This window comes from Zonotrichia albicollis, chromosome 10 (assembly GCF_047830755.1).
Source record: "Zonotrichia albicollis isolate bZonAlb1 chromosome 10, bZonAlb1.hap1, whole genome shotgun sequence".
Taxonomy (NCBI): Eukaryota; Metazoa; Chordata; class Aves; order Passeriformes; family Passerellidae; genus Zonotrichia; species Zonotrichia albicollis.
In genome coordinates this window covers 8,476,698-8,490,191 of record NC_133828.1, presented here as the reverse complement: position 1 = coordinate 8,490,191, position 13,494 = coordinate 8,476,698, and the positions used below count along the sequence as shown (strand labels likewise).

General features: G+C 36.5%; 1 long non-coding RNA gene across 1 annotated transcript; it reads left to right on the top strand.

Moving 5' to 3' along the window:
• The first annotated feature begins 4,650 nt into the window (after positions 1 to 4,650).
• Positions 4,651 to 12,793, top strand: LOC141730426 (uncharacterized). The gene is made up of 2 exons (XR_012581912.1): positions 4,651 to 7,401; positions 9,796 to 12,793. It is a non-coding gene; the product is annotated as an uncharacterized LOC141730426 (long non-coding RNA).
• Positions 12,794 to 13,494: the final 701 nt, after the last annotated feature.

Below are 13,494 nucleotides of genomic sequence, written 5' to 3'. Positions count from 1 at the left end.
AAGCAGAATAATTTTCACATCTTTTAAACTTCTAGAGTAGCCAAAAAATATTGTCTGGTGCAGACATGAATCATTGGAAAGAAAAACCATAGCTGTTGATAGGCATGAAAACATTTCTTTATATTAAGAAGATGATTTTTATGTCTTGCCTACCAGCTTTTGTTTGATGTATTTTTACTAAGGGGGAATTTCACACAGTGACAGCAGGGATAAAAAGCTTGAGGTTTTCCATATTAAAAAGGGAGATCATCAGAGAGCAGAAGCCAGGCCCAGTAGCCCAGGAGGAATACAGAGAATTTGTCAAAGGATCCATGGGTAAGGCTAGGAAACTTACAGCTCTTACAGAATTAAATATGGCCAGAGATGTTAAGGGAAAAATAACATTTATGGGTATGTCAGTGATTAAGGGAAGAACAGGGGGAAACCAGAAACCTTGGTCACCTGGATATAGAGAAGGCTGAAGGAGGCTGGAACTGTATCATCTTTAAGGTCCCTTGCAACCAAATCACTCTGTGATTGTATAATCCTGCTAAATCCATATAGATTAATTAATCGCAGAGCCATAGAATAATTTAGGTTGGAAAAGACCTTAAGATTACTGAGTCCAAACGTGTTTGCTTACTGAAACAGAAGACCTCAGCTGGCTTCTTTGCTACTTTTAAATGAGGAACTTCCTTTCAGAAACTGCTAATGGAAGATAGCTCTGGAATATTAATTCAGGGAAACCAAATTAGGAGCTTGATTTTTACTCTGGTTGTTTAGGGAGAGCAAGATGAAGGGATCTTAATGTGAGCTGTATTCCTCCTTCCCCTCCACCTGGCCACTTCAGTGGCATTGCACTCACATTACAGCACAGAACTGCAAAATAAAACAGATCATTAATTATCCCATAAACTCATCTAACTCCTGGACAAAGGTGTAAATTAAAATGTTGAAATATTTTATTTGCATGGAAAGTGCTTTATGTCTGCTGCCATTTCTTCCCTTCAGGCTAATTTCAATGTAGTTATCAGTGGGAGGAGTGCTCCTGAGAAACAACAGAGAAGAGTGGTTTTCCAGTTGAATCACAAGACATTGGAAGGTGAAATAAGGTATTTTTTGTTTTATGGAAAATACAGGTATTTGTGTTTTATGGAACAGTGGTTTTCCAGGTGAATCACAAAACATTGGAAGGTGAAATAAGGTATTTTGTGTTTTATGGAAAATACAAGGTGAATGTTTACCTTACATGGGTACTTTGTCCGATTATCTATAAAGACTAAATTGTTGTAGTTTGATTATTTAATGATCAATATGATCAAAATTACAATACATTAAATGCTATTTTGTGGGGATGTTTTTCTTAATATCAAGGAGTCCTTTAATAACAATCCTAATATATTTCTTAAAAATATTTCTTTCACCAGACAAGAAACACATTTTTCAATGTTTTCAAATAATTTGTGGGGTCTGTACCTTGTGACACCACATAGAGGATGAGCTTAGTTGCTTGTTATTTGAAAAGGTCAAATCTGTTTCCTAAGTCAAAGAGCTATTTTAATTATAAATATGTTATTATAAATATGCAAAAAACATTTAAAATGTGTGGTCTAGCTGCAACATTTGAATGCAGTCATAGACAAAATAATCTAGATAGTGATGAAGAGTAATTTTGGCCAGCTGGCTCCCTTGGGTGCCCATTTATTTTCACCACTCAGTTCACAGACACTGGCCTTCACCTCAGTCATCAGTTTGAATGAAAAGGAATAAAACCAAGGAAGTTTGATTTGCAAGTAATCATAGACTGAAACTTTGAAGCAAAATTTTGCAGCTTCATTCTGTGAATGAGCTGTCAGTTTGTCACCTCACATGGCCCTCTGTGGGGCTGGCTGGAAAAGGAGCAACCTTCCAGATCCTTCCAGATCCACAATATCCTAAAGGCATCTGCAGCTTGACCAGTAGCAGCAGATAATATTGTGTCAAATTCTGTTACATCATAGTTTGATAAAATTATTTTTCTAAGTATAGCAATTTTGTGTGCTGCTGAAGCCATGGATGCATGAATATGCATTCAAAGGGTAGTATTGTAAGAGAAAAAATAATGTTTTCTATGAGTTCAAGTGGGAACTCTTCTCCAAAACCCTTTTCACTTCCAAAAGGGTGTATTGGAGTGTGATGTCTGCACACCCAACTCTTCCATTTTTCCACTCCCCAAACTCAGAGGATGCAGGCTCTGAATTTTACCAACAACTTTTACAACAGGCTCAGCTCCAAGCAGTTTGTGTCCTCTTGGCCACTTGCCAGATTAAAAGCATTCCATGTTTCCTCACAAGCACTGACCTCCTCAGCAGCCTCCAGCTGTGCCTGCTTATCCTGTGCAGAGGATAAAAACAAAGCTTACTGCTTCTCTGCCTGCATAAACTCTTTACTGCAATTATGCTCCTCTGGCAGATGAAACACCTCACTAATTCAGAAAAAGAATTTTTACATGAAGGGCACATCTTCCTCAAGGCTTTCCAAACTGAATTAGTATTCAATTTAAATCTTTCTTCACCTCCTAATCTTTGAAAATCTAATCATGCATTTTTCCTTTCATTGCATTACCGCATCAAAACAAAATTTGTTGTAGATACTTATTCTAAATTCACTGTCTTTGTTTTCAATAACATTATCTTGAACAGCCATAGTTTCTAGAAACCTCATCTGTAGAGTCTTTTCTTGTCCTTTTAGTTTAAATATCTATTGGCGTATTGGCGGTTTGTTTTGTTTTGTTTTGTGGTTTTTGGTGGGGTTTTTTTTGTTGTTGTTGTTTTTTCAGGGTTTTTTGTGCAGGTTTTTTGTGGGTTTGTTTGTTTTTATTTCATGGTTTTGTTTGTTTGTTTAGGCGGGATTTTGTTTTGTTTGCTTGTTTTTGTTGTTGTTGGGTTTGGGGGTTTTTTTGGTAGAAGAATAATGAAGCCTTTTTCAAATAAACTACCAGCCAAGGACAATGTAAATTGGCTTAAGCAGATTGATTTCATCAGGGAATTGTAAAATGCTCTCTGGGTATATTTACAACTGTTACCTCTATCAGCTTTATACAATCTTAATTGTGTATCGACTTCTGAAGAAAATTCTGCAAGGTCAAACTCCAGTCAAAACTTTGAAGAGTATCTGAAGATATTAATATTATTTATCAATTTTATAAGTATTTGGTAGTTATGGTAATGAATGGACTCAAAAGGTTCAATCTTACAGGTGCTTTCAGCAGATATGCAGCAAATCAACAATGTTTTAATGATTGTTCTTACTGTTAGTGCAGAAATTAGTGATGATTTGCTGTATCTGAACTGACCTCCAAATGTTTAGCCTGGGATTGTGGAGTAGCCCTTGAACTGAGCAATTTAGAATGGAGAAGATATTCAACCCTGATTTTTGAGGAGAACCAAGGGCAGGAGTTTTGGGACAACCCAGCCCCAAAAGCTGCCTCAGGTCTTCTGGCTTGTCTGAGCTCTGGGCAAAAGGTGGGAGCTCAGCAGGCACTCCTTCCTTTCCTTCTGTTTTGCAGCTACGCCGTGTTACTCTGGACATGGAAATAACAACTTGGTTTGAGAGAATGTGTCACTGATCCCTGCATTTCCCAAAATCATCAATACCCCTCATAAGTAACAAAGCTAACTGTAAAATCACAGAAGAAATCTAGGGGAAAAACCCCAAAAAGAATCCTGTAGTAAATGATGGGCCATTTACAGAAGAATGTGGGTTCCTCCCCGAAATAAAATCTTTTACAGGTTTCAAAGGTCCTGCTAATATGGTAAAGAGAGATAGATATTTGCTAAAACCTGTATCATGTCCATTTTATTCCTTGCTGACAAAAGCCCATTAACAGTCTTGACAAGTTACAGTTTTTATGTGTTCTAAATAAACCTCCTTCCTGCCTTATCTTGGTTGATTTTTAATGGGCTCAGCCTCAGAGATGGCCTTTTCTATTATTAGGGTCAGAGTCAGGGAAAGCAGAGCTGCCATGGTCACTTGACATCTCCTAGGATGAAACCCAAAAAATTACAGTGGGGATGGTTTTTTTCCATCTCTAATTTGAGATTCCAGAGTTTCTCCTTCCATGTGCAACAGAGCGTTTCTGTCAATGGATTAAAGGTTTTTTCTTCCAGCAGTGCCCATGCTGGGCTAGTGGCAAGGCAGGTCAAGGAGCTTGGACATTTCTGGAAAAGCCATTCCATAATATTAAAAGTTTGTGAGAGTTTGTAGGATTTTATCAGTGAATCCATCAGTAAGTCTTTCAAGAAGGAATAACTTTTAGACAGTAGTTCATGAGGAAACTGATGATCATAAAGCAAAGGAAAAAGAGGAGATTTTGCAGCTCAGATCTTTGTTTGAAATTATCTGAAGAAATAAACACATTTTCCCCAGGCGGCTGTTTAAAATGTATTAGAGTACCTGCTTGCATTATTTATCTCATTTTGGTGTCTGAGTTGATTGTGCTGGCTAACTCTTCCAAGCAGGATAGGAAGTTCTGATTAAACCATGTGTGCCTCACTGCCTTTTTCAACTCAACATCAACTGTACAGAAGCAGTAGATATGTGCAATCATCTTTTCATCATTTGTGAGCCACGGTTTATTCAATCTCCATTTCTATTTCAGTCTGTCTTAAACAAACACAGCCTATTTTTCACATTGTATTTGAAATATTTCATGATACTTGAGTCTAGATTTATATCCTGAAAAGCCTTGGAAAATGATACAAAGGAATTTCAAATCTTGTATTTAGTTACAACTGACAAATTTTGGGGCAGATTACCATTTATTCCTATGTAACAGTGATTATGTCTAATCCTATATTTTCTTGGACTATTTTTAATTATAAAAAATCTAGTAAATTAATAAAAATAATTCATTCATTCATGTGCTAGACAGTACTTTTCAGCAAATATTTCTTACACTATCATTGACTGAAAAGAAGTAGCTCCATGAGGTCCCTGAGGAATTTCTCAGATTTATATATTTATTTTTCCAAACAGCTGAGAACAATGCAAGACTCCTGTCTAGTGTCTGTTGAAGGGAAAGGAAAGGTTCTTCTCTGTATGTGACAAAATTTTCTATATTCTACCAAAGAGCTCTCAAACAAGGTATTGTGAGAATATCCCCAAATGCTGCCTCTTAGCTGGTTTGTATAAAAATATTTTTGTGCTCTGTTTGGCATCAAAACTATTTTTCTGAAATAGTGACATCAGTAAGAAGCCCTGCACTAAAAATTAGAGGTATTTCATAAAGCTGAAGGAAAGCCAGTCAGGAAATCAGAAATATTAGACAAAAAAGGGCTTATGTAAAGATATCAACACCTCAAAGATTTCTTTGTACATGCTCAAGAGATGCTCCAGTTAAAAGAATGGATTCACAGAGCTGACACTTATGGTCTTTAAAGGATCCTAGTGAATTTGTGAAGTCTGTAGTTCATGACAAAGCCAAATTTAAACCTGAATGCAATTAAGAAATGGTTAGAGATCTCCTACTGAGAGTCTTGATAAAAGATACGTCATAAAAATCAGTATTGTGAATGTGAAATTGCTAGAATGTTGTGGCTCAGAATTGTTTTGGTACCTATTAAATGGGTTTTAGTCAATCTGTGCACTGGGATCCAGATAAATAGATTCTAAATCCAGATCCACAGGAGGACCTCAAAGAAGGTAAGGCTTGCCATATTCCATTAGCAATGAAAATGAAGTTGAAAAATTCACGTTCAAGGTAATTGCTAAGGATTTGGTGAGGGACCACCACCAAGGTAATCACCCTTCACATGCAATTTGTGATCAAACCTCTGTTCAAATCAGTGGAACCCTGTTGATTTACTGTGGTTAGGCATTTGTGGTAGATATTTAAAATTCAATTAATAGATGCAGAGAAAAATAATTGTGTAGTTCACGCAATCTGCTACAGGAAGGTTTACAAGTGATTTGGAGCAAGTGACAAAGGAGAAAGCTCATGCCTTTTTCTCCTGTATTTTGTTGAGTGGCCAATAACACTCATCCGGAGAGAAAGTCAGAGAAGGAGTTGTTTTTGCAAGGGCACTTAAATTCTAGGTAAGGAAATACACCAAGGCATAGAGAGGGCCACAGTGGAGGTGAAACACTGCAGAGTGTAGTGTGGTGTGGTTTGGTTTAGCTGAATGGTAATTGAGGCCTCTCCATGCTTGTCTGAGAAAATATTAACAAACACAGAATTGTCTGCAATGGTTTTAGAGAACAGGACATTTAGAATAATGTATTATGAATATATATTGAGAGAAAGAAAGCAGCATCATCAGTTTTGCTTATCAGCTGGGGTTCTGCCCAATATACTCATAAAAATGATGAGGCTGTCTTCCTGCCTGGCTGCAGCAGATGTGGGGAGCATGACTGACACTCCTTCCATGCCATTATCACAGACAGATTGCTATCAGAGAGTCAATCTCCTCCCAGCCTTGCAATGTGTCTCCAGGCTCTGACAGCACAGACATCAGGCATATTTTAAGCTGCCTGTAGATTCCAGAATGAATGAGAGATTTAATATGGGAAAATGTTCACTGATAAAAGGGACTTATTTACCATGCCCACTCTGCGCTGCATTCCAAAAGAGGCAGATAAAAAGCCAGAAATAATAATAAAGAAAATGTATAGGGGGATTTATTCATATGTGATTTTGTCCATCACCAGGAAAATGTTTTCCTCACTACAGAACAGAAAACTAGGAGAAGGGGGTGAACACAAAATATGTTCTGCTAAGCAGAATTTGGAGAAGAAGAAGAAATAATTTATAGAGAGAGTAGTAATGTTTGTGAAGACCACCTGTAACCCAATCTGTTATCAATGAGCACAGGAGCCCTCTCAGATATGGGAGGGGAAAGGTTTGATGCCAGCTGATAAGGAAAGGTTGGATATTTTACTTCTCCAGATGTGTTACTGAAAACCTCTGCTGCTATCACAAATAAGCTGAATTTATGTCTGTAAGTATAGTACCAAAAATGCAACACAGATCACATAATCTTGTTTTCCAGCCAGACCACTTAGCAATGCACATAAAAATATCACATAAAAGGAGTCTAATGCCTCAGATCTTTACAAATGTCTAACAAATAACAGTTTGAGAGAGAGGAAAAACATTATGCATAAAACATCATCAATATATGTTGCCTTATTCAAAGAACATATTTATGTATTTTGGACATTTGCATTTTACAGTTTGCCATGAAATATTCTCTTTCCTTGGTTACAGAGAAGAGGCAGACAGCTGGTGGAGCCACAGATATAAGAATATTTTCCCTTTGAAATGCCTTTGACTGTTGCCTTCCACGGGGACAGAGATCAGCTGGGAGACGGAGCAAAGTTTATCTGTGCTGTGTCAGCCTGTGGCAGAAGGATGTGAATTCTTGGAAGCACTTCTCTATAGAGGTGCAGCATTAGACATATGCCAGAGATATGCTCTGGAAGAGGGAAAATGTTTAAAAATCACTTTTCAGCATGATCCCCCTATTGTTGGATTTTGCATTTTTTTTGTGAGCCTCAGCTGAATCCTTAGCATTGTCTTAACCCTCCCATTGTGGGAGAGAGGACAGGGGAAAGACTTGATTAAAAAACAGTTGTAAATATTGTTTACACTTTTTTATTCCAAATTACGAAATTATGCTTTATCATAATTATAAATTTAATAGATTGCTGAAGAGAAGTGGTGGAATCACCATCTCTGGAAGTGTTCAAGAAACAGAGGCTCTGATGCTTATAGGCATAGTTTTGGTAGTGTTAATTGTTGGACTCGATGATCTTGGAGGTTTTTCCAACCTTAATAATTCCATATCAAGAATTATTTACGTATATAATTTTATTTTTATACATATATACATATATACATATATACATATATACATATACACACACATATATATGTATGTATAAAATATATAATATATATAATTTTATACAATTATATATAATTATATCTATAATATATAAAATATATATAATTATATCTAACATATATAAATTATATCATTTACATATAATTTATATATTATACAATCATTACATAATCTATTTAATTTATAGAATTATATAAATAATTATAAATTAATAATGATTATTAATTAATAATATAATTAATTATAACTAAATAATTATATAAAGTAATATATAATTATATATGATAGATAATTATATGTATTAATAAAATATTTATATTTGATCTATTAAAAAGTGGTAAAAGGAAGGTCACATTGCATGCTGCCCCTTTTCATGCATTCAAAAGAAAACTTAGACAAGTTAAAGTAAAATTTTTTGGGCAGAGAGGGGTGAACATTATTATGAGGAAAGAGACCATAACTGTCTGCTTGTAGATTAAATCAAAGAATAGGTTCATCATTTTTCCCTGTGGCAATTTAATTCACATTTTGCACTGTTCAGGTAGAAGCATATTAATGTCAAATTACAGCCAGCTAGTCATTGTAATGCAGTGAATAACTAATTCCATTGTTAAAATGTATCAGTGGTTCTCAGCCAAGGATAAATGACGTTGCCTTTTCTATGCATAAGGAAAAATCCTCAGTGCAGTCAGGAGACTGATGAATGTTAAAGATACTCTGTCTTCTTCGAACCCAAATCCTCATCTGATTGCTCATGCCCACCACTCCTGCCAGCCAGGCCTGTTAAAAAGATAATTTCAAAAATTCACAAAGGAAAAGTTCTGTTTCTGCATGTCATGCTGGCTGTTGTGTTCATTTGTCAGGCCCCTGCATGCTGCTTTCACCAATCTCCCTGTGCATTTAGCAGAGTGGTTCCACACCTTGGTGACAGCCAGTTCCTGGGGGCTGCACAGACCCATGGAGTGATGAGGAGGAGAGCATTTAAAAGGACTAAGAGATGGGAAATACAAAATTTCATGGTCACTGGAAGCAGGGAAAGGTCCTAAAATCAGCTCCTTGAATGCAGTTTCCTGCTCTTCTCCAGTACTGGGGATCAGTGCTCTGTGCTGGGTTGCAGTGAGGCTCAAAACCAGCAAAAACTGAATTCCTTCTTCTCCTTCCTCTACAAGAAAATGGCATTTGACTTTGCAGGAGGAGGGGAGGACAGTGGCAAAAGAAAGCCAGAAAATTGATTTTACCTGCTGCAGGTCATTCCAGTGTTATTTAGCATTAAGCACAGCACAGTCCTTCAGAGGGCCAAAGCAGCTTTCCAAGATACCTTTCCAAGAAGATATTAATTTTTAAAAATTAAACTCCATACATATTTTGTTCTTGCTCTCACACCTGCCATTATAAAGATCCATATGTATGTATATTTTTAGTCCCTGTGAGCTAATGGATACTTTTATTTCTTGTTCTGAATCTCAATAGCCAGAAGGACTCTGCTCCTTCACTCCACTGTTGTGAACCCACAATTTCTGGCTGGACTAGACACTTAGAGGAGCTGGAGAGGTGTTGAACAGGGTGCTTTGGCTGTACAGAAGAATGGCACATCAAATCTTCTGGGCTACCTTAAAACCATGGCACCTGAGCCAGCTCAATATCTTGAGATATGTTATTAACAAGGAAATGAAGTCCAGAGCTAATGGCAAATTTTCTATTTCTCATCAGTCCACTTTCCCCATATTTATTTTCCCTTTATTTCGTTCTCTCACTTTCTGAAGATGTTTTGAAGGACATTTAGGCTTGGAAAATCTTCCCTATTGCCCAGTTGGCTTTTGCTCATACAAATGTAGGCGCAAAATAGCTTAGGAAAATTTCCTTTGCCATGGAAAATTCAAATAATGAACTTGTCAATTACTAAAAATGATTAAATATTTTTCCTTAACAGTTAGGCTTTAAAAGAAAAAATGTTGCAGCATTATCATATCACTGGAAATGGAGAGAAAACCCTTCCTTAAACAGTACAGCTAGAGGTGATATTTCCATCTGTTCTACTATGGAAAAGAAACTTGTTCAGGAGTGGAGGATTTGCTGCTTTTCAGGAAAAGATCAGGTAAGGTCACAAAAATGTCTCAGAGGCTAATCTCATGGGTGGTTTATTTATTCCTCCCTAGCAGTGGCAGGTCAAATCTGCTTAGCTTAAAAGTCTGGAGTACAGGGTAAGTTTTCTGTCTTTGTTTTGATTTCACCTCCACAAATTAAGCTGGGGTTTGAAAATCACTCCATTTCCTTTCTCCATTGAAGATTCTTCCACATGAGTCTGCCTGACTCTTTTGTTCTCCAGGCAGAAATACAGGTAAAATATAGCAGATGTAAAAGCTAACAGTAATTCCTTCTCTGGCTGAGGGGACTCCCAGGAGCCATCCCTCTCACAGCCTCCCTGATACCTGTCAGACTCTCCAACAGCTGAAGCAGTTCTCATTGGTTTTGTCTTTATTCACTCAAACTGTAAAAACCTCACAAAACCAGCTTTTCTTACCCTGTTTGGAGCTGTATGTGCTGTAGTTTTTAATCACCACTGTAAGCATTTCCTGAGGTGCCTTTGCACATCTTGGGGCCTGCACAGATATTTCCAGGTCTAATGCATTCTGCTTTAATATATGGTAGTCACAATTCTCTATTAAATTTCCTGCCACTTTTCCTGTCATATTATTCTGCAGAAGTTCCTGTTTAAATTCAGCATGACTGTTCACAGAAAGTGGCACTGCTCAGCATAAGTGAAGACTAGCAAACTTTGACAATAGAAATTGGAGTAGTCCATTTACTGCTGCAATTCCAAGAAGCCTGTCTGCATTTCCTGGGCTGGGCTATTTCTGATCTCCTACTTTCAGCAGGTTCCAGTAATTTCAAGATAGGTCCCAGTAATTCCAAGAAATTCTTCATTTCTCTGCTGAGAAATAAAAGCTGAGTTTCCTACCACAAGAAAATCAAGACTCCTTCTCATGGGAATAAAGATGTGGTATCCACCCATTGTGGATGGAAGAGGGACTGGAGTCTAAGTATGAAAGAGAAAGTAGATAACATTGTGAAAATTGTCTTCTTTCTATTTTATCTAACTTCAAATGCAACTCTGAAAGTCAAAAGAATTCAACAGATATGGCCAGACTATGGACATTCACATCCTTTTTCTTGCTCAGTTGGTGAAAACCTTTCTGTCAAAAGCATATTTCCATTTCAAAAAAAAATTGCTACCCAAAGAAAATTTTTCATTTTATCCTTTTTTTCTTTTTTTAGTATTAGCCTTTTAGTCCCATTCTCTAGATTGGAGTCTGCACTTTATTCACCAACCATCTCCAATGCCACATAGCAATGACTGACAACAGGAGATGCAATAATAATCGGATATAATTTTGCTTTTATCTGATGGGATAAGTTTTCCCCACAGCAATTGTATTGTTCCATGTCAAATATTTCTATGTTTTTCTTGCTAATGGAAGTACTTTGGATAAATATGATGTTGGCAGTTTATGTTTTTACAAGTTCTGCCTAAATTGATTTGTTAAAAGAACCAATATTATTTTACTGTATTTTACCTTCTGGTACAATGTTTCATGATATCCTGTTGAACATAACAGTCTTAACTATGCATCATTTAATGCAAATATTGCTGCTTAGGGTGATGGGCACATTTTTAAGAAAGATATATCAAAATGAAAGCTGCACTTTTAGGGCTATTACATTGCATTATCTCAAGAAATAGAACACAATGAAATTGAGTTTTTTCCATGGATTTTAAATGTGGTTTTTTAAAAGTTCTAACAACTCCACAGAAGTGGAGATTTCTTCTTTATTTTTATAAGAAAAGTCAGACTTTACAAACCCATCCACAAGTTCACACACAGTCAGAACGTTGTTCTGAACAGAAATACTTTGTCATACTCCTGTAGCACCTACGAATTTCACTCCTGTACCCTCTGTTCCTGCTTGTCTGACTCAGTGTGAATAGTGTCAATCCTTGCTCAGGGCTCTCTGATTCTTGGGCAAATCTTCAAGTTTTGACTCAACCTGCCCAACTTTCTGCAAATTCTGCCCTTGATGGAAAGGGCCATGTTTTGGGGAAAGAGAGGGGATAAAATACAAGAGCTGCATCTGTGCTTTAAAAGGTGACTGTGCTGTGAAATAACAGGGCTAAAAATAGGTATACAGTGGAAGTTTGCTGTTTATATTTCTAAAGGAGCATATTTTTTAAAATTCTGGGCCGAGACTCTCATAGATAACCAAACTTTTGAATCCCTGCACACAAACCAAACATTACATTCACTCCTCTAGAAAATAACCAACATTCACTCATCACCTTTAGCACTTGTCTTAGGGTCTGCAAGCTGAAAAACATTTATGTTACTCCTGGAAGTTTAGTCAAACGTGAAGCAAATCACTAAATCTACAAACACCACTTCAGGTACATTCCCCAGCCTATGCAGGATTTTAAAAGAAATAATAAAATACAATTTCTGGTGCAGGGAGTTCAGTTTACCATGAAATCAGGAGTTCAAAGTGCTGCTGTCCAGCAACCACTGACACGTGTGAACTTGTCAAGATGAGAGCTTTGAAGAGGGACAGAAAGTTTAGTAGATTGGCATTGCAAAGCAATTCAAACTGATAAATGGCTTGCCTGTCCTTCCTGTAACAGATAATGTCCATTCTTATTCCATAATTTCTCATTTTCAATTATATTATTCACTTTCAGTGCAAAAATTACACTCTTTTTAAAAACAGAATTGCAATTGCACAATTTAAATTTAGACACATTTAAAATGGAGAAGCATTTCAACATTTTTTTCTCAGAATGTGCTTTGAAATGTCTGGGAAATTGCCAGGGCAGACCACTTTTTGTAAACAATGTTAATAAAAGCTAAATAAAAGCCCTATAATGAAATTTGGCTGAACTGGGAAGCATTTATCTGTATTCTTTTATGAAGACTGCAGCATGGCTCTATAGAAAAAAAAAAAAAAAAAGAAAAAAAAGAAAAAAAAAAGAAAGGAAAAAAAGAAAGAATGAAAAAGGGCAAAGGAAGACCAACCCAAAAGCTTGTCCAATAAGCTGAAAATAACAGTTTTCCCACCAGGTTAGGCAAGTAAGAAGGTTAAATATCACAACAGGAAAAAGCTGTCTAAACTACCAGACACTTTTAGCTGAGAGTCCTTAGGGAATATTTTTAAAGGGTATGTCAAGTAAAAATAACATAATCCCAGTGGAGGAGTCAGTGCAGAGAAAAAAAATGAAGAAAAGGGAGAAGAGAAGAGAAGAGAAGAGAAGAGAAGAGAAGAGAAGAGAAGAGAAGAGAAGAGAAGAGAAGAGAAGAGAAGAGAAGAGAAGAGAAGAGAAGAGAAGAGAAGAGAAGAGAAGAGAAGAGAAGAGAAGAGAAGAGGAAGAAAAAAAAGAAAAGAAAAGAAAAGAGAAGAGAAGAGAAGAGAAGAGAAGAGAAGAGAAGAGAAGAAAAGAAAAGAAAAGAAAAGAAAAGAAAAGAAAAGAAAAGAAAAGAAAAGAAAAGAAAAGAAAAGAAAAGAAAAGAAAAGAAAAGAGGAGAGAAGAAACCCTTATTAGCTCCCTCTAGGTGTTAGGGAGGAAGGAGCAATTGCTTTGATT